The 22,274-nt window shown below is 55.2% G+C and overlaps 1 protein-coding gene across 5 annotated transcripts in view; it reads right to left on the bottom strand.

Moving 5' to 3' along the window:
• The window catches only part of FOXP4 (forkhead box P4), a 51,024-nt gene extending 34,799 nt beyond the window's left edge, over nucleotides 1-16,225 (bottom strand). For 3 of the 5 annotated variants that reach the window (XM_047797400.1, XM_047797403.1, XM_047797404.1), the window contains exon 1: nucleotides 16,088-16,225. The gene's annotated coding sequence lies outside the window, so the exon portion shown is untranslated. Of the gene's footprint in view, nucleotides 1-1,826; nucleotides 2,380-16,087 lie in introns of those variants that run through there. The other 2 variants (XM_047797405.1, XM_047797401.1) reach the window with 2 other exon arrangements.
• Nucleotides 16,226-22,274: the final 6,049 nt, after the last annotated feature.

Raw genomic sequence — 22,274 nt, 5'->3', positions numbered from 1 at the left:
ACACGCCCAGCTGCCACTCCCAATCCCTGGCTCTGAGAGAAGCTGGGCCAGGGGCTACAGCAAGGTTGGGGGCGATGGTTCGGAAGAGATTGAGCACTCGGTCTCAGGCCTTAATGGCCGTGTCAGCCCGAGGGCCAGTGGCTGCCAAATGATGGATGGGGTGGGCGCCATCCTCCACCCGCCAGAGCACAGGGCTCCAGCCCCCTCCCCGCAACCATCCGCCCCGATTCCACCCCCCCCCCCAACCCCAGCAGCCTCCTGAGCACCTTCCCTCACTCAGGCCTGGGCCCTGGCTATGCGAGGGGGCCACGAGGGGGCCAGAGAGAAGGCAGGGGCTGCGTTGCCCTCCCTCGGCCCGATGCTGGCCTGCTGGGGGTGGAGAGCAGCTGCCTGCTCCGGCTCCAAGTCTAGCTTCCCTGAGATCTGAGAACTCCTGGGCCCCAGGGGACAAAGACCAGAGCTTCAAGGGGGTGTGTGCGCAGAGGAGAAAGGAGACAGAACCCAGCAGTTTCTCCCTCGGGGTAAGGAAGAGTGCCCCCCACTTCCAGCACTCACACCCTAAAGTTGATCAGCCAGCAAGTATGGAGAAAGGGAAAAGAAAGGAAGGAGGATGCAAACAGAGGTGTCCGGTTCTTTTCTTTTTATGGGGGGTGGGGGGTGTAGAGAGCGACACCCAGTGAACAACATAATTGCTGCAATGTGGCGTGTAATAATAGCTATTCAAGGGCCAATCATTCATATTAAACAGGGTGAAGCAAGCCTCTCATTTGCATGCTTGAGATTCTATGCATTTGAAAAGTCATTTCCGCAGGGTGTATGAATGGCATTAATTCCCACGTGGCGAGCTGCTCTGCCCCCTCCTGGGGCCTTCACCTCTTTCTGTGGTCTTGCCTGCCCACCAACATCCACCCAAACTTGCAGGTGGGTGCTCCCTCAACTCTGCCCTAAGACCCCTGTACTGCACCCCCCTGCCCCATGATGAGCACACCGGCAGCCTCTCACCTCCTGCACGCCCTCCCCCGGGTGTGCCAAAAGCCCTAGGGTGTTCCCCTGCACTGTGGGTGAGCAGGCTCTGGGTGGCGGGGGCCCAGCCAGCGAGGCATGGGGTGGGGTGGGGCTCTGCATGTGGGAGAGACAGCCAGTGTCCATGGGAACCTGGAGTCTGGCTAGAGAAGGCAGGGTCCTGGGTGTTGGAAGCCTGGGCTCAGCCACAACTGGCTGTGAATCCTTTGCCTTCCTCCTCCTCCAGGCCTCAATGTCCCCATCTCTCCTGGGAGAGGTGGTCTTGAAGTTGTCTGCTGACTTTCGGAAGCTCCCTAAAACTCCCTCCCACTGCAAGAGACAGTGTGGCTTCTAGTGGCTTGTCCATTTAAGTCACAGCTGTCATCCTTTCCCCAAAGGGAAATGCGGACCTCACATTTCCCAGTGGAAGCCCAGACTGCCTGCTCAGGTACAGAGGGGGACCCTCCAAGAGCCCCCCCACCCCCCCGCCACCCCTCCACCTGTCTCCCCACCCTCCTCCCTGCCAATCCCCGCTCCCCACAGTCACCTACATTGTCAGCCAGGAGCTGCCAACCACCTGCAGGAGAGGAGAGACCTCTGGGAATGAGAGTGTGTGGTTTCGAGGGCCAGCTGTATGACCCTGGGCAAGTCACTGGGCTATCTTTCCTTCCTTCATACCCACAAGTAAGGAGAGGAAATTGGAAGGTCTTTCCAGGATTTGTTAAAATTAAGGCCCTCGAGCTCACCCCAGCCTTCCCTGACCCCTGTCCTACCCCGTGCTGGGGGCAGTGCCCTCATCAATTCGTGAGCTCTAGGATTTCTACCTGGGGCGCGGGTCGAGCCCTCGGGCAGGTCCTGGTCTTCCATCCCTCAGGGTTCCCTTGGGGAGCCAGGGCACTTCGGAGCCTCTGGTCAGTACCCCGACGCTCCCGCAGACGCCGCCGACGGAAGGAAGGAAGGATGGAAGGAAAGAGGGTCAAAGCCGCAGCAGCCTCTTCCGCTCTGGGGGAGTCTGCGGGCTGCCGGGGGCTCCCACTTCCCCTGAGGCTCCTGACCCTTCGAAGAACGCGGGCGCGCAACGAGGGCCGCCTCCGGAACGCGCCTGGGACCGCCTGTCCCCTTCCTGGCCGGAAGTGACGAGTTCCACCAATCTTGGGGCCAAAGGGAGGACCCAAGGGCTAGGGTGCTTTCGGGGGAGGGGACAAGGGACGGGGAGCCCCACACGCGGAGAAACCTTTTGTGCATTTTCGGCGGGCCCATATGGTGAACAGAGTATTAATTACCGTAGCTTTTTAATTAACAATCGCTTAATCTGAGCTGTAACATTTGCCAGGACACCCTGCGCCTCGCCGCGAACCCGCGCCGCCCGCCCTGCCAACCCATCAATTAATTTTTATTGACGTTTTCTTCCCCAAACAGGCACAATACCAGGGTTTTCCAATTAACACCTCCGCGATCTCTAATTAGTGCAATTAACAGACTGATGGAGGCCCGGAGTTTACCCGCGAGGGAGGGCTGGAGGGGAGGGGGCGGGGCAGCCCCCTGCGCGCTCTCGCTCGGGGCTCTCGCTTCCCTCTGGGTGCACACGGGCATGTGCGCAGCTGGAGAAGGGGGACGCAGCTCCAGCTCTCAGAGGTAACACGGCTGGTGGGAGAGTGACCACAGGTAACCTGTACTCAGAGCCAGGGCGACGGTTTGAGTTGAAATAGGAGACACTGTTTCTAGCCCCCTGGAAAGCCAGGGTCTAGTCGGGGAGGTAGCTGAACGCCCGAGACCTCTAGCCCCAGCTCTATCACCAGCTTGCTCTGTCACTTGGTCTAAGTTAGTTCGCCTCTTTTTTCCCCTATAATGTGGGAAACCAGACTAGATGTATCTGTTTTGTAATGTATGTCCCTCTCAACTTCCAAGAAAGTCTGGGAAACATACTGCGAAAAAAAGACAGATAAGCTACTTAAAATATAATATCATGGGGGAGTAGGAAGGGAGAATAAATGGGCCAACATCTTAAGCCAGAGGATCTCAAACTTGAGTGCATCAGAGTCACTTTGAAGGACTTGTTAAAATACAGACTGCTGGATCCCAGGCCTGGAGTTTCCAATTTAACAGGCCTGGAGTGGGCCTGAGAATTCATTTCTTAAGTTTCCAGGTGAAGCTGATGCTGTCTGTCCAAGGCAACAGAGCTTCAATGAAAAGCACTGGCTTCAGTAATGAGCTTCCTGGTGGCCAAAACGAGATGATCCATCTCTAAGACCATTTACTCATTGAACAAGGCTTAAAGCCAAGCACTGAGGACCTATCTGAAGGAAAAAGAAGTTCTGTCCTGGCCCCTACAGGCTTACAGAACTCCCCAACAGGCAAGTACAGATGTTATGGATGCTTTGAGGGTAACTGGTAATAACAGAGGTCCTACTTCCCCTCCCCCTTTTTTCTAGGTCAATCTGGCATTTGTATTTTTGGAAGTTTGGTCACTAGTGGAGTTTTGGCCACAAGCGAGGTAGTCCTTCTTCTTTCTCCTCTGAGAATATTTCACCAGCAATGACCCTTCATCCATTCATTGATTCAACAAGTATTTAAGTACCTGCCCATGCACCAGGCTCTGTGGGTGTGGACCCAAACAGGGGAGACCCTGCTCTCCTAGAGCTAATGTTCCCAGGAGGTGAGGAAGATAAGTAAGGACACAAATAAATAGATAAGCTCAAATAAATTCTGTCAAATGTGAGTACAGGGAATACACAGGGGATCTGATTTATATGGCGACAGTGGGCAAGGAAGGCTTTTTCTTCTTTTGGACATACCTGTGACACCCAGTAGTTCCCAGGCTACGGATCAAACCCACACCACAGCAATGATCCAAGCCATGATAGTCACAACACCAGATCCTTAACCCACTGAGCCACTAGGGAACTCCACGGAAGGCTTCTTTTTAAGGAAATGGCATCTGTACTTCAAAATGAATGAGGAGTTCCTGCAGTGGCTCAGTGGTTAACAAATCTGACTAGGAACAATGAGGTTGCGGGTTCAATCCCTGGCCTTGCTGAGTGGGTTAAGGATCCGGTATTGCCATGAGCTGTGGTGTAGGTCACAGACATGGCTCATTTCTGGCGTGGCTGTGGCTGTGGCGTAGGCCGGCAGCTATAGCTCCGATTAGACCCTTAGCCTGGGAACCTCCATATGCAGCGAGTGCGGCCCTAGGAAAAGGCAAAAAGACAAAAAAAAAAAAAAGAAAAGAAAAGAAAAGAAAGAAACAAGAAAAGAAACAAAAAGAAGAATGAGCAGGTATCAGTCAGGCAAAGTGTACACTGAATGGAAAATGGCAGGGGAAATGGCAGGTGCCAAGGCCCTTATATTATAAGAGAAGTCCCCGGTTTCAGACTTTCTTCAGAGCAAAAGCATCATTGCTATGGACACATTTCTAGATTATATAAAAAGACACACAAATGGGTACAGAGAACAAAGCATGAGGATGCCTTCCAATCCCTTCTTCCTTTCTCTTCCTTTCTTTCTAGCTGTCTAGCCATCAGACCTGACTTGTGTCAAGGGACATAAACCAAAGGACTTTTCACAGCAATGAGCACTGGCTGCAAGTAACTAAAGAAGGAGTTTCCTGGTGGCTCAGCAGGTTAAGGATCTGGCATTCTTCACCACTGTGGTGAGGGTCTCATCCCTGGCCTAGGAACTTTTGCACACCATGAATGGGGCCAAATAAACAAAAAACTACAATTAACTGGAGGATACTTCTCAGTCTGTCACCCCAAGGCCCAGGGATCCCTTTGCCACTTTTGTTCAGGCCCACTGGCTTCAGACTTTTAGGTGAGGGGAAGGCTTGGGCTGCAGACACTTTTGGCTGTGGCCTTTCTTAGCCAGCCGCTCACTTGCCATCTTACCTGCTGACCCTGCTCTGGTCTCTTCCTACCTTTGCACTCAGAACATGAGCCGTGGGGTCACCCATCTGAGCCTTGGTTTCCTTATTTGTCTTATGATGCTAAGAGCAATAACCGTTCCTTTTGGGGTTGCTGTGGTATCAAATAAAAGACTCTCCATAAAGAAGGCATTCAGAGAAGGGTATTTACTACAATTACAGGGACCCCCACAAGTCCAGATCCCATCCCCCTAGCCCAGCTCAATGGTTTGGCACTTGAGGAAAGTGAGACAGAACCTAAGAGTTAGGATGTCTCTGCAGCTCCCAAATGGGTCCCCAAACCAGAGCGGGGTGATATGAGTCACAAGATGATGTGGGAATCTGGTCAGCCTGGCAATGTCTCTCCTCAAGCAGATGGGGCTATCGGAATTCCAGAAAAACCTCCGTCCCTCTCTGAGCCCACGCCCTCCCCCTGGGACTCTCCCTTGTGTGGGTCAGAGGCTGGCACCCTCCGTTTCCCTCCCTACACCCACTTCAGCCCGAGTCTCCCTAAATGACACCCTAAGAGCAATCTGGTCCAACTTGAGGGATCATTCTAGGCCTCTTTCTTTTCAGGCTGTGCCCTCAGCATATGGAAGTTCCCAGGCTAGGGGTGGAATTGGAGCTGCAGCTGCCGACCAACGCCACAGCCACGTGGGATCCTTAACCCACTGAGCGGGGCCAGGGATCAAACCCACATCCTCATGGTACTAGTCAGGTTCTTAACCTACTGGGCCACACGGGAACTCCTTGAGGCCTCTTCTTTGCACAAAACTCCCAGCCTAGGGGCTAGGGGCAGGGTGAGGATGTGCCTCTCTAGAAGGCTGCAACAACCTCTCATCCGGAAAATGAACCACCATCCTGCACTGTCTGTTCCAAGTTCTCCCCCCACCCCCACACCTGGTTTCAAATAACTCTATTTTTCCAATCATGAAAGTAAGACCTCTTGGTAGAAACTTGTGAAGAAAAAAAAAAAAAAATGAATAGTACCTGTGAGTCTACCACCCAGAGAGCTAGCCACCCATTCTAGCCCCGTCCATTTTCACTCTCTTTAGCCACATACACATTAAAACACGAAATTAGGTTCCTCATCTGTACGTGGTTTGAATTTTCCTGTTTTCCGACTCGCCACTTACTATCATAACCATTTCCACACATCAAATATTTTAAGCTGCAGTTTTTAGTGGTCAGAGTTGTCTGAATGGGCTGTATGTTCCAGAATTTACTTAGAAAATCCCCTAGAGTTGGACATCCAAACCACTGCCTATTTTTTCACTACGACACTGCAATAAACACCCTCATGTGAACAGAATATGCGCCACATCTGACGTTTGCCTAGGATACAAGTTCGGGGGAACTGCGTACTTTTAAGCCTCTGGATACATTTATTCCCTAATTGAGGTCCATAAAATTTGTATCACTTTTGCCCTACCTTCAGCAAGGCACTCATATTCCAAGCCCCTCGATTTTTTATTAGCGCTCTTCCTCCATTCCCCTCAGCTCCTTTTCCAGAAGATTCTCAGATCCCGCATAAGACATTCAGAGGCCAACACTACCGACCCTGGGTGAGTTAACACAGCGTGTAGCTGGGTGATGGGCCTTTGCCTGCAACTGCTGCTGAGCACAGTTGGGGCTGGCATTTGGGCACACAAAGGGACTCAAATATGACCCTTGCTTTGGGAGGCAGGGGGCTTATAGTTCGGTAGAGAACAAGAGACACAAACACAAGCATTAAAAAAAACCCATACCTATAGGCTCCACCCAGGATCCATTCCATTAGATTCTCTGCGGAGTGGAAGCCAGGCATGGATAATTTTAAAAGCTTTTCCAAGCATTCTAAACTTTGGAGTTTCCATTGTGGCTCAGTGGAAACGAATCTGACTAGTATCCATAGGATGCGGGTTCAATCCCTGGCCTCGCTAAGTGGGTCGGGGATCCGGCATTGCCATGAGCTGTGGCGCAGGCCAGCAGATGCAGTTTCGATTTGATCCCTAGCCTGGGAACCTCCATATGCCTCGGGTACAGCCCTAAAAAGCAAAAAGAAAAAGAAAGAAAGAGAGAAAGGAAGAATGAATTCTAAACTTCAAGTACAGCAGGGGTTGTGAACCTTGAGACCCTCTACACACAACACACACAACTTTATAAGTGTCATGTTAAGTAGATACTGGGGGGAGCTGGGGGAACTGGCTATGGGTGCCTAGAGGGAGTGGCTCCCGGAAGGCTTCCTGTAGGAGGTGACTTCTGAGTTGGGGTCTTAAGGAAGCGAAACCTGGGCACACAATTTGTGACTGTATTTTAATAACCATCATTCCACTCACAGTCTCTGAAAGTCCTTCCCCACACCCTGTCCCACACAACCTGGCACTTACTCTCTGACAGATGAAGGAACCACACTTTGAAGATGCTTAGGGATGTGACAAGGCCACTTGGCTGCTAGGAGGCTGAGCCAAACTGAAACCCTATAGCTCTTCTGACTCCTAAACGGGGGCTCTTCCCTCAAGTCCCATCTCAGAGGTGACAAGGCCCCGAGGGCGGTCATGCTGGAACTTTCCTAGAATCTGAATCTTTCTCCACCACTGTCACTGTGCCCCAGGCCACTGCTCACTGGCTCCCGCCCCCAAATGTTCCCACCAGGCCCTAGCAAGGTGGCCTCCCTCAATACTCCTCCCAAGTATCATGACCAAAAGGAAGAATTAACAATAAGAAGAAGAAAAAAAAAAAAGGAAAAAAGAAAGCCAACCAAAGATCCCACTCCATCTCATTAAGAAAGTAAACATAAGAGCCATCTAAGTGTCTAATTAAGCTTCTAATTAGTCCCTGCTTGTTACTAATGCAAATTAGATTACTCCGCTTAACTACAGCATGTCCACAACACCCTTGTTAATTGCGGCCTTTTGAAATTAAATTACTCCCTAATTAGCATATCAAAGCCATTGATTCGGAGCTGGGAAAGATGAGGGCAAGAGGAGCCGAATGCCAAGTTTGGTTAATCAGAGATGGCTAATTAAATAGTGCCGTCTTTCGTGGGGGGCCCGCTGGTTAAGGGGTGGGGCACCCACCTAGGGCCTGAGTGGCCATCTGGAGCCTGCTTCTGGTAGTCCCCTTGGCACCAAGGGGCTCCCATGGGCACAGGAAGGGCTCCAGCCCACCTGGGCCAGACCTGTGGTCTGGCCCAACCCGGGGACTCTGGCTGCTCTGGCTGGCCTGCCTGGGACAGGTCCTGGCCCCTCCTTTTGTCTCCCCTGATGATTGACGGATGGCATTCACAGGATCTTGGGTACTGGCTCCAGGGGATCCAAAAAACACATCCATATTCCAATGTGCAAGATTCGGCATCTTTTCACATTCCTCTCCCTGTTCCAAGAAAGGTGACTTCTGTCCAGTGCTTCTCTAGTCCCCATCTGTGGTCCTATCCTTGGAAGAACGTCTCCGCTTGCCCCCCAAAAGGACATAAGTTGTGGGGGAGGGGGCAGGTAAGAAGGTGATGACTTTCTTACAGGGGCTCACCTGGGCAGGGATGGATGGGCTGGTTTCAGCTTGGAACAGAGCCCCTCAAGACACAAGACCCCATCATTCCCGCCATGGTAAAAAGAAGGCAGGAAGAAAAGCATCTACCACCATCAGTTCTTAAGCAGCCGGGTGAGAAGTGGATTTGGGTCAGGGTGTCCTTAAAGGTCTTCCCTGCACTCCCACAGGGCCTCTCAGACACGGCCCCTCCTAGCTCTTCCTAGAACAGAGGTCAGGACAAAGCTGCTAACCAAAAATGCCCTGGGGGGGGGGGGGGGGCTGGGCGGGTCCCTGACGAGGCCCAGGGAGAAGTGGAGGGTATTCAATCCCAGACTATCTTTTCCACACGGAAATGCAGGCTTAGTGTTTGACAGGGTTTGGGTTTTTCAAAAGAAGCCAAATGGGGCTATTTCTGTGACATTTACCCTTGTAATAAACTTTGCGTGGGCCAACAAAACACGTAAGGGGTGAAGTTAGCCCATGTGTGACCTCAGCCCTTATGGCCAGCATTCCAGAGAGACAGGTTCCGGTCAAGCTGTGTGACCCTGGATAAGTTAGATCACCTCTCTGGGCCTGGAGCCCTTACCCGACAAACAAGAACCAGGAGGTAGGTGAAATGGCAGAGCACGGTTCCTCCATCAGGGTCTGCACACCACCTCGTTCTACACAGTACCTGCCATGATCTGTTCCCAGATTGGGATGTTTTCTAGAACATTCCTCCTTCATCTTCTATGCAGAAGGCAGAGTCTGGGCTTCCAAGTGTTCTTTGGAAATGCTGAGGGCTTGTTCCTACAAATGTCTGACCCAGCCACTGGGCAGCTAGGAGGCACACAGCTAGGAACTGCACCCTCTGCCCCTACACTGAACGGCTTAGCCCTGATGAAGGCAACAGATCCTAAATGCCTCTTCTAAAAAAGACAGAACTTTCACAAGTACAAAATCCTGGTGATTGACAGGTCTCTAGCCTGGTCCTTCAGTGCCCCGCTTCCCCAACGAGGCTGTGTGTGTGTGACTCTGTCCCCCAGCCCTCCTCTCCAAGTTTCTCATCAGCAATCCCTGCAACACAGTGTCAGGGTCAAGGCCAAATTCCCAAAAGGTGAGGCTTTGCTGACTTAGGGAGGGGTCAAACAGGGCCTTGGGGAGAACTGCCCCTCCCCCACAGCTCAGCCGGGTGAACCCTAGGTAGTGCCCAGCCCATGGGTATCCATCCAAGCCAAACTGGGCTAAAGGGCCCATAGCAGTGATTTTATTTTAAAAAATAAGGGAAATTTAAAGCAAGGCAGAAAAGAGAAATGGGGAGGGGGTGAGCTGTCCCGGTGTGAGGGGGAGGGCAGAACGGCAGCGCACAAGGGCCAAGCTACAGCCCGCCTTGCTGAGCTCTCTCTCCCAAGGAGATTCAATTAATTGATAACAAGAGGCATCAAATTAATTTCTGGAGGATGTGAGATTCTGATGAAGGGAAACCTTGTCGATGGGGATCGGGCAGGAGGGGGTGGGCAGCGCCCCCTTTAATCAGACTCCTTGTCTAATTGGGGAGGAGGAGACTTCCCAGGGCCGGAGGGTCCCCTGCCCCGCACTCCACAGCGCCCCTTTCGGGCAGGACCCGTGGGTGCAGTGGGCTCCCATGCGGTGGAACAAAGAGGGCCGGTCTCTTCTCACCCAACCACCCAATCTGCTGCTCAGGGAAGGAGGGGCCAGGAGGAGGGGAGTGGGGGTGCTTCCTTACCAACTACACACGTAGGAAACCCGAGGGCCCAGAGAAAGGACTGTCGTGCCTAAGGGCGCAGAGGGGGGAGGAAGCTGGTGGCAGTAGGCTTACGGGTACCCCTTATGGGTGAGTCCCAGACCTGACACCCAGACCAAGGAAGTCGTCCCCAAGCTCAAGGAGGTTAGCACACAGGGGTGTGGGAGACCCTCCCTGTGGCTAAAAGGCGGAGGCCACTCGCCTCCTCTTCCAAAGTTCCCTGGACCCCCAAACCTCCAGCATCTTCTCGACGCTCCCAGCGACGGCCGCAGACACGGGGCACTTGATCAAGGAGCTCCCTGCATCTCGCGCTTTTGCGCTCTCGGAAGCTCAGGGAAACGCTAGCAACGCGGAATGAGTGCACTCAACTGGGGTGGGAGGACCAGGCGCCCTGGCTCTCCTGGGGACCCTGGAGGCATCCTAAAGGAAGGATTCTTCCAAGGGACCAACCTGGCAGCCTCAGCATGTCAACTTCTGCAAGGGCCTTGGGCTCCGACCCAGAGATGCGGAAGCTTCGCACCCAAGCACTTAGAGCAGCCGCCACTCCCTCAGGCTCCTGCGAATCCTCTCATCTCTCCCCCAGCTTCTCCCAGCAGTGAGCCCTTTTTCTCTCAGGGAGAGATACACCCACATCTGCCCAAAGATCCCCCTGAAGGAGAGAAAGGAGGAGACTATGCCATCCTCTTTTGGAAGAACTTCTTGCAGCCTGGGTCTTCTGGAGCGGGGGCTCCAGAGCTAGAGAACTGAAGTCAAGGGAGCCCACCCGGTTGAAGAAACAAGACCAGAAGCCCCTTCATCGGCCGCCAGCCAGTTTCCCTTCACACAGCTCAGCCCTCCGGACACCTCCCGGGGCCAGCGTGGGCCTCTTATCCCAGCTGAGGAGCACTGGGATCTGATTCGACTGGGGCACTCGCTCCATTGCGGATTTTCCAAGCTGCAAGCAAGCCACCTTTTAATAAACCTCTTCACCTAGACGCCTGTGGGCCACTGCACACAGCGATGGTGCCACAATGCGTGTGGAACGGAGAGGAGTCTGGGTCTCCATGCCGCAATCCTCCAGTGGCCATCATTTGTCGCTCTGCTGCCAGTGGGAATTCTGGGTAACTTCCACCTGTGACCCTGCCTGCCTTGAACAATCACAGAGGGTCACTAATCTACACACTCCACTTTGTTCCTGTGTAAGGGAAAGCTACCATCTCCACATTCACACCGTAGCCCAGGTCAGGTGCCATCAGAAACTCCAAATGGGAGAGGAAACACCCTTTCCCCCGGTTCCTGTACCACCAGTGACCCCACGCATCCTCAGGTCCCAGCCTGGTTGGCTCCAGCTGGGAGGAGGATGGGGCCTGGGGAGGTGAGCAGTGCTGCTGGGATGGGGGGGAACAGGCTGCATTGCTATGGCCAGGGGACAGCCAGCTGGGAAGGAGTCATCCTGGGACAAGGATCAAGAGAAGGAAGAGCATCAGCCTGGCCCGAGCCTGGAGCGTTCGCTCCTATGAGGCACCAGAAGATTTGACTCTAAGGCCCTGCCCACTGGGCACCTTCTGTGCTGGGATCTCTGGATTTCCAGCTCAGGCAGGCTCTGCACAGGGCCCACCAAGCATTGGCAGGGTTCCTACTGTGATCCCAGCTCAGCAGAAGCGGCCGGGAGCAAAGGTGCGCGTGTCCACGGAGCACACAGGGAAGGCAACACAGAAAAGAGAGCAAGCAACTTCACTTCACACTCAGAGGAAGTTTCTTTTTGCTTCTTCCAGATCTTCCATCCAGGTCTACGTCCCAAATTGATCAGAGACTGGCTGCCAAGTGTGTCTTCCAAAAGGTGGTGTAAGCCAGGGTTCCAAACAGTAGAAGTCTCCTTTTTTTTTTTGGAGAAAGGTGGTACCAGCCATTTCTCCTCCCCTGTTACCCCTCCTATCTGTCTCCACGATGCTGGAGGGAAGGGGGGTGGTGACTGGACCTTCCAAGGTCAGGTGCAGGTGGGAAAGGCCAAGGTGTGAGCCCAGACCCTCCCTCAAAGGGAAGACAGGAAGGGGAAAGCCAGCCTTCTCACTGGAGTGCTAAGGGGCCACCCAGGCCTGAGCTGGTGAAGGAGGGAGGGGGAGAGGCAGGCCTTCCTACCCACCCCCCTTCCTCCCGTCCCCACAGCAGAGGCTCAAGCCCTACTGGTTACACAGCAAGTTCAAAAAGTCTCACATTTTAGACCTAGCTCTACCCTGACTAACTGTAGGACCTCACACGAGTTGCTTCATCTTCTAAACCCCAACATGGAGATTAATACGCATTTCCAGCATCCAGTCCAGCAGGTAGCCGGGCAGTGCCGGGAATCTAATAATAAAAGCCACCCCTTAGCCAGCACACCCCTGTGCCAGGCACTGGGTTAGATTCTTCACATTTACATTTCTTTACCTCACATTTCTCCCATTCCGCTCCCAAACGGGCTCTAAAAGGCTATTAATGACCTGCTTTACATATAAGACAACTGAGGCTCGAAAGAGCTTAACTAAGTCCCCCAGAGTCCCATCACCACTGGCAAGTTCCAAAGCCACTTCCCCCGTGACCTGGGTTTTGCCCTGCGGAGGCCCGAGTTCCTTGCCCAGGGTTCCAGAGTTCTGGAAGCAAGTCAGAGGAAGCCATTTCAGCCACTGGAGCCTCAGAATCCTGTCAAAAACAGCGCCCGACCTGCCTTGATCTGGGAAGCTGGGAGAGTTTGAAGGGAAATTGGGCTGAGCTCCTTGCGTGGAAGAAATCATTCCTTGGCACGGATTGGGTTATTAGAAAAGGAGAGACGTTGTGCCCGCTTCGGATGAGCATGGAGGGGCTTGCAGTCCAGCTGGAGCGATGGAAAAGCCACCAAGCCCGCAGGGCAGCCAAGGGCTCGGATGTAGGGAAGGAGGCTGCAGCCACACCAGGTGTGGCCTATCGGGGAAGCCTCTTCTCGGGAGAGCCCCCTTCCGGCCTTGCACCTCCCAGTTCTCCTCCTAAACAGACGCCCAGCTCGCTCTCTGGACCCTCCTCTCTCTGAAGCGATAGCTAGCAGTTTCGCAGTTTCGTACCCTGACAATATGCAGATCCCGGCCTTTACCGCGTGGGCACTCCAGTGCCCAGCCTGGGACTTGCCCAGACAGAGTAGGAGCTCAGCAAACATTTGGGGAATTAATGGATTAAAGGAACCAACCCCCCATTCCCCCTGCTTTCCTGCCCCTAAGGAAGGGGTGTGTTTGGAGTAGGGGCCCAGCAGGATACGCGCATTCCTGGCAAGAAGGGACCTACCTGCCAGCAGCCAGAAAGGAAGTTTCTGGCCCAAGGCAGAGGAAGGGGGGTGGCGTATGGGTGCCCAGGTGTGCGAAGGGCACCTACACAGAAAGGGACAGGTCCTTTTGCAAGTTGGGTCCAACTTGCCCTGCCCTCCCCGACAGTCGCCAGTACTGGTGTTAGGCATTTCCCTCCCCAGGGCTCAGGGGTGCCCTGATTCCATAACTCCTGAGAAACCTGCTCAGGATTGGGAGAAAGACAGAACCCCCCCCCAGGGGGGGCAGCGCTTTAGTGCCAGGAGAAAAGGTCCCCATGGTCTCCCCCAGCATAGTGCCAAGGCTGGGACCAGGGTAAGGTGATGGTGGGTGATGGGACGGGATCCAGGAAGAGCGATTCAGGTCTTACATAGGTCCTGAGTTGGGGTGGGGGGACGGAAGCACCCTCAGCGCCACTTCCTCCCCATGCCACCATGCCCCACCCCCAAAGGGGGAGTGACACCTGATGGGGAGCCCCACAAGACACAGCCTTGCTTTTGAGAGGCTCAGATCCAAGGGTGCCAGGGTGAGCAAGCTGTCCGGGTGCCCACGGCCCAGTCCCAGGGCCCTCCCTCCAACCTGCCAGGTGACAAAGAGACCAGAACCGGGCAAGACAAAGTTTCTCAAAAACAAAAACAAAACAAGCCTGCCAGCTTCTCCTCCCATGCGGCGGTTTTCTGCCAGGTTGGCCAGGGGTTGTCTGGGGCAAGGGGGCCGTCTGAGGTGGGTGGCTCTCCTTAGGGCAGCTGGCGCCCAGCCAGCCAGTCAGACCTTTGGCCCCTTCCCCCACCGCTGGCTCACCAGGAGGGTCAGGGGCCAGGAGGGTTCAGTCCCAGTACCCGTCGGAAAGCGAGCTTCTTAGGTTCGCCAATGGAGGTCTGTCTCCATTACCCAGCGTGGAACTAACCAGTCAGACCCTCCCAAGGTAGAGTTGATTCCACTTCTTTCTGGGTGGGAGAAGGGGGCACCCAGGTGAGCTCCCAGCTGCAATCCTAGCTGCCTTTCAAACTGCACTCCGGTTGCCTCAATCCCAGACCCGACATAGTTCACGCTGGGACCATCCAGGCCCATGCTTTAAAACCAGATAAAGATGCTAAAGTTCAAGTGAAAAACCCGCTTTGGCCAAAATGTTCCTGGGCTTTCGCAGCAACCACTGGGATGACAGTTTTAGACTCGGGTTTCCTCCTCGGGCCATCCCACCTGGTGGACCCCTCGGAGGTCAACCAGCCGGGAAACTGGTGCTGGGATCCCAGACACGCGGTGATCTCCAGATGCCTTAAACCCCAGGCGCTGGAGTGAAGCGTAAAAGGCCAGGCAGGGTTGGCAAGAGAGGCCGGCAGTGCAAAGGGACGAGCCGGGTGTTCTCTGGGCTCAGGGTTTCTGCGTTCCCCTATCCTCTTTCCCCCAACTACAGAGTCCGGGTGGGATGCCGATGGGTTCAGAAGGTCGCCCCAGTTGGAGAGAAGGAATCCACAGACGTTATGGCCTCTAACTCAGAATCCGCCTCCCGCGAAATCACACGGTCCTTTGCCCGGGAGGCCGGGATCCCAGGTCGCTCAGGGCGTCCCGCATTCTAGTGCCTCTGGCTGTAGCCGGGCTCAGCTCGAGTTAGTTTGGCGTTGATGGGGAGCGCGAGGCTGGGGCGCCACAGGGGTGACCACCGGTCAAAGAGAGGTGTCTGGGGGGTCAGTCCAGGGGAGATGCCACGGTCAGCAGTCTGAGGGGGCGTCCTGCTTGGTCGCTCAGAGACACTCTTCCCAGGCGGCCTCCGAGCCCTGCTGCCGCCCTCTCTTTACCCGCTACGCGGTGAGGCAAGGCTCTCCCCAAACGGGGTGAATAAGGATATCAGCCGGGTCAGCCCCCACCCTCCAGCACGAAATCACAAGGGGCCGTTTCCAAACGCTTTCAAGTCCTCAAGAAGTTTTCCCTCTATCTCCGAGCTGACCGAGTGATGGGGGAAAGGCGCTGACTGGCCCCGAACCTGCGGGATGAGACCGCAGCAAAACGAGTGCCCTCCCCATCCAAGGCGACGCAGCGGGTAGCAGCGCGGTCCCCCACGCCCCCCCCCCGCCCCATCTGCCTCCGGCGCGTCTTGGGGAGTCCTAGACAGACTGGGTTTGGGGGAGCCCACTTCACCACTTCCCTCCCCGGCTCAGGAAAGTCCGGACCGGGAAGTACTCTTTGTCTGACTCGGGGCCTGGGGGCTGGTGTCGCGCCCCCAAACACCCCATTCCCCGCGGGCAGGCCAGGAGGGGGCGGGGCCCAGATTCTTGGGGGGAGGGCGGGCCTCAGTAGCTTTTCCAGCCCCCCCACCCCGGCCGACCTCAACTGCCCCCCCCCGCCGCCGCCGCCGCGCGCCGCCGCGCCGTAACCCCCACCTGTTCCCCAGGCAGCTCCGGGCCTCGGGGGCCCGGGGCCAGGGGCGAGGTGTCGCGGCTGCGCCGGGTCAGGGCGCTGCAGCCGGCCCCGGCTGGAACAAAGTGCGCCGGCCTGGGCCCGGCTCCTCCCGGCGCCCGGCGCTTCTCCGGCGGGCAGTTTGCAAACACAAAGTGAGCCAGTGAGCGGGCGAGAGAGTGCGCGAGCGAGGGAGTTGGTCTGGTCGCCGGCCCAGCCCCCACCCGCGTCCCCAGGGCTCGGCCCGCCACCTACCTGTCCGGCCCGGCCGCTCCGTGCGGGCTCCGGCCCGTCAGCCCGCGCGGGGCATGGGGCTCGCTCGGGTCGCCGCCCGGGCCCGCCGCCGCCGCCCGCTGGGGCTGCCCCTCCGCGCCGCCCGGCGCCGCGCAGCTCCGGGGCGTCCTCCCTCCGCGCCGCGCCGGCCGGCCGCCGCGCGCCCTAGCCCCGCCGGGGCATCGCACTTTGGGGGCAGCTCAGCTCGCTCCGGCTGTGCTCCTTCTTCCCGATCCTCCCGCGACGCTAGTTCGCTCGCTCCGGCGCCCGAGCTCCGGGACCCCGGCGTCCCCGCCCCCGGCCCAGCCCTGGTTCCGGCCCGGGCTCCTCCCCGCGGCGCCGCCGCCGCCTGCGCCGCACCCTCCTCGCGGGCTGGGGGCTCCGTCCCGGCCGCCGGCCGCACCGTCCGGTCCGCAGGGGCGGCCGGCTCCGGACTCCGAGGGGCTGCGACTGAGCCCGGGCAGCGAGTGGCTGCGAGCGGGCGACGCGCGGGCGGGGCGGGAGAGGGCGGGGGAGGAGGAGAGAAGGGGAAGGAGGGAGCGCGCGGAGAGGGAGGGAGGAGAGAGCGAGCGAGCGGCGGAGGGAGGGGAGACCAACTTCTAGCGCTACCATAATTCGCCTAAAGCAGGTGCATCAACTTTTTCCCTGTCGGGCGCCCAGCCCTGACCGAGAGGAGACCACGTGGACCAAACTTTAGGGAAAGAAGAGTGGGGATCTGGGGAGAAGACGCAGGGTTGCGGACCTGTGAAAGTGGGGGAGGCGGAGAGATTCCAGGGATTCACCCTAGCCTGGTGAAGCCCAGGGCGCGTTTTGCAAACCCCAGCCTTTCTCTGGAGTCTGGAGGTACGGCCAAGCCCTGCTCCCACACGGTTCATTGGTTCCCGGCGGGCTGCGCCAGGCGCGGGGAGTGGCTATGGGTGGGGGGACGGGGACCAGAGCCCGGAGCCGCCGTCCTTCCTCCTCTCCCTCCGGTGCCCCACTGCGTGGGGCTGGGGGTGGGCTTTTGAACCCCGGGCGGGGGAAGTGGGGAGGTTCCTTCTGGGCTTTGTGAACGGTCACCCCGGGTGCGCCGCCGCCTCCCTCTCCGGAAGGGGAATTTCCCATAAAATGCTCTTCGAACCAGTGGGGGGGGGGGGAAGGCCCAAAGCCGGATCCACGCGGGCAAAGCGAAGTGCAAAGTAGAAGCAATTATCCGGACAAATTAGATTGTAAACAAAACTCAACATCTTTTGCCTGAGGGCGGGGGACAGTGGGGGGAGGGACCGGAGGGATTGCGGCGGCGGTGGCAAAGATGTGCATCTGGCCTGGGAGGGGGAAGTCCGGATGAGGAAAGGCCCCAGATCCGAGGGGGAGGGCTGTGCTACCAGCCGGCGCCCCACTCAGAGACCCGTGGAAACCTGAATAAAATCCTCTCTCTGCCTTCCATCCCGCAAACGTCTCTGGTCTGGCTCTGTGTGTTGCGGTGGGGAGAGGTGAGGAGCACCTCGGGGGTTGTCAAGGACTGCCCACGATCAGGGCAGGACCCAGCTGTGAGAGGAGGGCGGGAAGACATTGACTCCAGAGGCTCTCCGGACCCAAATCACCAGAGGCAGGTGGAGATGGCAGACAGGATGCTTCTGTGGCACGTGAGCTGGGGGTGCTTCAGGAATCAGAACTTAGGCTATGCCAGGGCTGTTGCCTGGGGAGAGAGGATTTCTTGGAAGAGAAAGTCTGCAATGGGACTTGGAAGAAAAGGAGAGGAGGCTCCCCTCTTGGATTTTCCATCAAGCATTCCTTCCCTTTTCTGTGGGTGCAAACAGCCAGAAGTAGCTGTGACGTCAGTGCCGGGGTCCAGATCCTATGTATTTGCTCTGCATAGGGCAGGTGTGACAAGGCATGGTTGGGTTCTGCTGGAGCCTTTCAGGTCACGAGGTGTGAAATTGTTGGGAGAAGGACTCTAAGTGCCATTTATGTGGATGCCACAGTGTCCTTTCCAGTGGAACAATAACAGAAGCCGTAAGGATAAAATAACCACAGCTAAGGTTTGAATCCTTACAGTTCAGTCATAGGACTCATTTAACCCTATGAGTAGCGAGTACTATTACCTCCAATAGTACTTCCCAATAACCCTGTGAGTAGCGAGTACTATTACCTCCCAATAACCCTATGAGTAGTGAGTACTATTACCTTCCCAATAACCCTATGAGTAGTGAGTACTATTACCTCCATTTTACAAAAAGATTAAGTCACCTGTCTAGGCTTCCTCGGCTTGTAAGTGATGAAACAGGATTCCAACCAGAGCCGCTTCAGTGAGACTTTTAAAGCAGCTCCAGCTGCTCGTGGGTTACCTGAGGAGTACAGTTTGGGAGCAAGGAAGCCTTTGGTGGTGTGACTTGATTTATCTTCTTCTTTCTTTCTTTTCTTTTTTTACTTTTTAGGGGCACACCAGTGGCATATGGAAGTTCCCAGGCTAGGGGTCAAATCTGAGCTGCAAGCTGCCGGCCTACACTACAGCCACAGAAACACAGGATCCGAGCAGCATCTTCGACCTACACCACAGCTCATGGCAACACCGGATCCTTAACCCGCTGAGTGAGGCCAGGGATTGAACCCGCATCCTCATAGATGCTAGTCAGGTTCTTAACCTGCTGAGCCACAGCGGGAACTCCTTGATTTGTTTTCTATGGAGGGTCAGCTCTGGTGGGAGTCAGGGTATATGGACAGGCCTGGGCCTGGACTGCAGTTGGCAGGTCCTTGTGTAACCCCAGCTGGGCCATGGCCATGCCCCTCAGGCCTCCATCCCATCCTTCCTGCAGAGGCTTTCAGTGGGGTGAGAACTAGAGACTTTTTTCAGTGCAAAAGAAGGAATGAGGGGACCTCCATGGGGCTTCTTCAGCTCCCCTCTGGCTGTCATGCCCACCACATCCTTCCCCATCATCTTACTGCAGCAGCCTACACACCTCCCACGTGGGCTCAGTTACCCAAAGGGATTTCCCTGGGACATGCTTTGGCTTTCATTTCAGTTTACCCTCATCTCCAAGCCAGGTCTGTTCCCAGCACCCTGGGAGTCACAGTGGGGAGCCCAAGGGAGGCAAAAGATCCTGTCTGGTCCTTACCTCCTGGACATTTTCATCAGGAAACAAGCCCTCCCCAAAGAAAGATATAGAACACACACCCCCAATCAAAGCAGCCAATCCGAAGCCCTTCCTTCTGATGCCAGAGCTCCAGAAAAAGATGCAAAGGAGTAGCCCTTGTCTCCTGAGCTGGGAAAGGCAGGAGGGTCCTCTTTCCATCCTTGCTCCTTCAAAGGGTACAGGGCCAGAGGCTGTGCTGTGGCAAGAACCAGGGCCCATGGCCTGGCACGACAAGAGGGGCTGTAGTTAAGAACATAGGGGCTGGAGTGAGGCAACCTGGGGGTGCACTTCACCGTCTGTCACCAGCTATGGGATCTGGGCAAGCCTCAGTCTCCTGGTCCACACTGGGAGAAGCCTCCTAAGAAGGTTGGGAAGGTAGCATGAAAAAGCACAGACGAAGCATCTAGCTCCATGACCTGTGCATCGAGTACTTTCCACGAACACTCATTTTTGGTTTTGTGAGCCCCATTTCCTCACCTAAAAACGAGAATACTGACCTCATAAAACCACATCATACATCTGCAGTTGATACTTTAATTAAGGGCCTGCTGTGTGCCAGACACTTGGTTCACAGGCTGTTCAGCTGCATCACCCCCAGGCGCGGTGGCTCTTTTTACAGTGAGGCATTCAAGCTCGGAGAGGTCAGGCAACTTGCCCCAGGTCATGCAGCAAGCAAGGACCCACTTCCAGGTCTTGCTTCAAAGAGATGCTCTTTCACAGGGCCATCTGCCTCCCTGTTGTAGGGATGAAGTGGGCTAGTAGGTGAGCTTGGTCTAAGCATTGGGCCTGGCACATGGGGGTATGGTGTGTCCAAAAACATCAGTCCCCTTGGAGTTCCCGTTGTGGTGCAGCGGAAACTAATCCAACAAGTATCCATGAAGATGCAGGTTCGATCCCTGGCCTCACTCAGTGGGTTAAGGCTCCACTGTTGCCAAGAGCCGTGATGTAGGTCACAGACGTGGCTCAGATCCCGTGTTGCTGTGGCTGTGGCATAGGCCAGCAGCTATAGCTCTAATTCAACCCCTAGCCTGGAAACTTCCATATGCTGCAGGTGTGGCCCTAAGAAAACCCCCAAAACCAAAAACCAACCAAAAAAAAAAAATCAGCCCTCTTATTCCCATGGTCCCACTATATCCAGACCCAGACCCAGATATTTTATGTTTCCATTCACCTGACTGCTGGAATCGTACTTCTTCTCCAAACCATTTTTTAGTTAATTAAGGAATAAAAATTTACCAGAATGAGGTAGCGGTTCAACTCCTACGTATATATCCACAGCAGTGCCTGCGTGTGTGTTCCCCAAAAGACACACGCTAGCATGGTCTTCCCAGCATCACTCACAATGGCCATCAGCAGTGGACTAGGTGGAGAAGTCAAGACATTCTCACCCGCGGGCTAGTACTTGGGAACGAGAATGAACAAGCTATTGCCACACACAGCAACAGGGAGACGTCTCAGAAACAGAATGTTGAGCATGAAAGCCAGTCACAAGAGAGGAATTCCACTTCTCTGAAATTCTAACATCAGTCCATCTAATTGAGGTGCTGGAACTCAAGAGAGTAGCTGCTTTGGGTGGGAGAGTAACTAGGAGGGGGCCCGAGGGTGTTCCTGGGAGCCTGGGAATGTTCTCTGTTGCTTGAATTTGGGATTTGGTTACCTGAGTGTGCTTACTTTGTGACAATTGAGCTGGTGTCCATTAGGATTTGGGCATCTGCCTTTACGCTTAAAGGGATAAAGTCGGAATTCCTGTTGTGGCGCAGTGGAAACAAATCCGACGAGGAACCATGAGGTTGCGGGTTCGATCCCTGACCTTGCTCAGTGGGTTAAGGATCTGTCATGGTTGTGAGCTGTGGTATAGGTTGAAGATGCAACTTGGATTTGGTGTGGCTGTGGCTGTGGCTGTGGCTGTGGCCGGCATTGGACCCCTAGCCGGAGAGCCTCCATGTGCCGCTGGTGTGGCCTTAAAAAGCAAAAAAAGGAAAAAGTCTACTAACTGTTGCTGGTAGAGCTGAGGTCCTTCTATATCCCTCCCCCCCTTTCTCCATCCCTCCCTTGCCAGTAGCAGGGAGGGAGCCTCCCCAAGGAAGTTTTTTTTGGTTTTTTTTTTAATTTTTTTTTTATTTTTATTTTTGTTGATGATGTTGTTGTTGTTGTTGCTATTTCTTGGGCCGCTCCCACGGCATATGGAGGTTCCCAGGCTAGGGGTCGAATCGGAGCTGTAGCCACCGGCCTACGCCAGAGCCACAGCAATGCGGGATCCGAGCCACGTCTGCAACCTACACCACAGCTCACGGCAACACCGGATCGTTAACCCACTGAGCAAGGGCAGGGACCGAACCCGCAACCTCATGGTTCCTAGTCGGATTCGTTAACCACTGCGCCACGACGGGAACTCCTGGAAATTTTAAATAAAAAGTATCCTTCTGCTCCTTGCTTTACTCTTTGTTGGTGGTGGTGTTTACTAAACTTCATGTTGCTGAGATTCATTCAGGTTTGCTATGGGCACCTCTAGGTTAATTGAAAAGGCTGCTGGAGAGTGTTCCTTCTCAGCAGTGCGCCCCTGTTTCTTTACCCAGCCTCCCCAAGACAGCCAGTAGGGTCATTGATGGCCAGTCATTGGCTATTGCAGTCACACGGCTTTCTTCTGAGCAGGGTCCCCCACCTCCACCCCAGGGCCTTCTGCTTCTCTCTCCTCCTTTGCTCCCTGCCCAGTCAAGTTGACACCCCCCTACCCTATGGTTCCTCCATCTGGAATCTTCTCCCCTCCCCATCTCCCAGCTGCTCCTCCCCAGCCCGATTCACAATCTTTCTGACTCAGAAAGACCCAGGATCTGTGCTGGGTGGAGGTGGGGGAGGGATGGAAGGGGGGAAGCTAGCCTTTTCCTTTGCTGCAAAGGCCCCTGTTCCCCCAAGATAAATGACGATTTAAACAAAGAAATATTTCATTAAGGGTTGATATCTTAATGAACTGTGCCAGGAACCTTCAAGGCACTCTCCAGACTCTCCCCTTTTTAAGGGGGGCTCCTACCCTGGGGAGGAGGCTAATCAGTTTACCA

This window comes from Phacochoerus africanus, chromosome 9, assembly GCF_016906955.1.
Source record: "Phacochoerus africanus isolate WHEZ1 chromosome 9, ROS_Pafr_v1, whole genome shotgun sequence".
Classification (NCBI taxonomy): Eukaryota; Metazoa; Chordata; class Mammalia; order Artiodactyla; family Suidae; genus Phacochoerus; species Phacochoerus africanus.
Note: the sequence above shows the minus strand (reverse complement) of the source record. Positions and strands in the feature narration are given on the sequence as shown.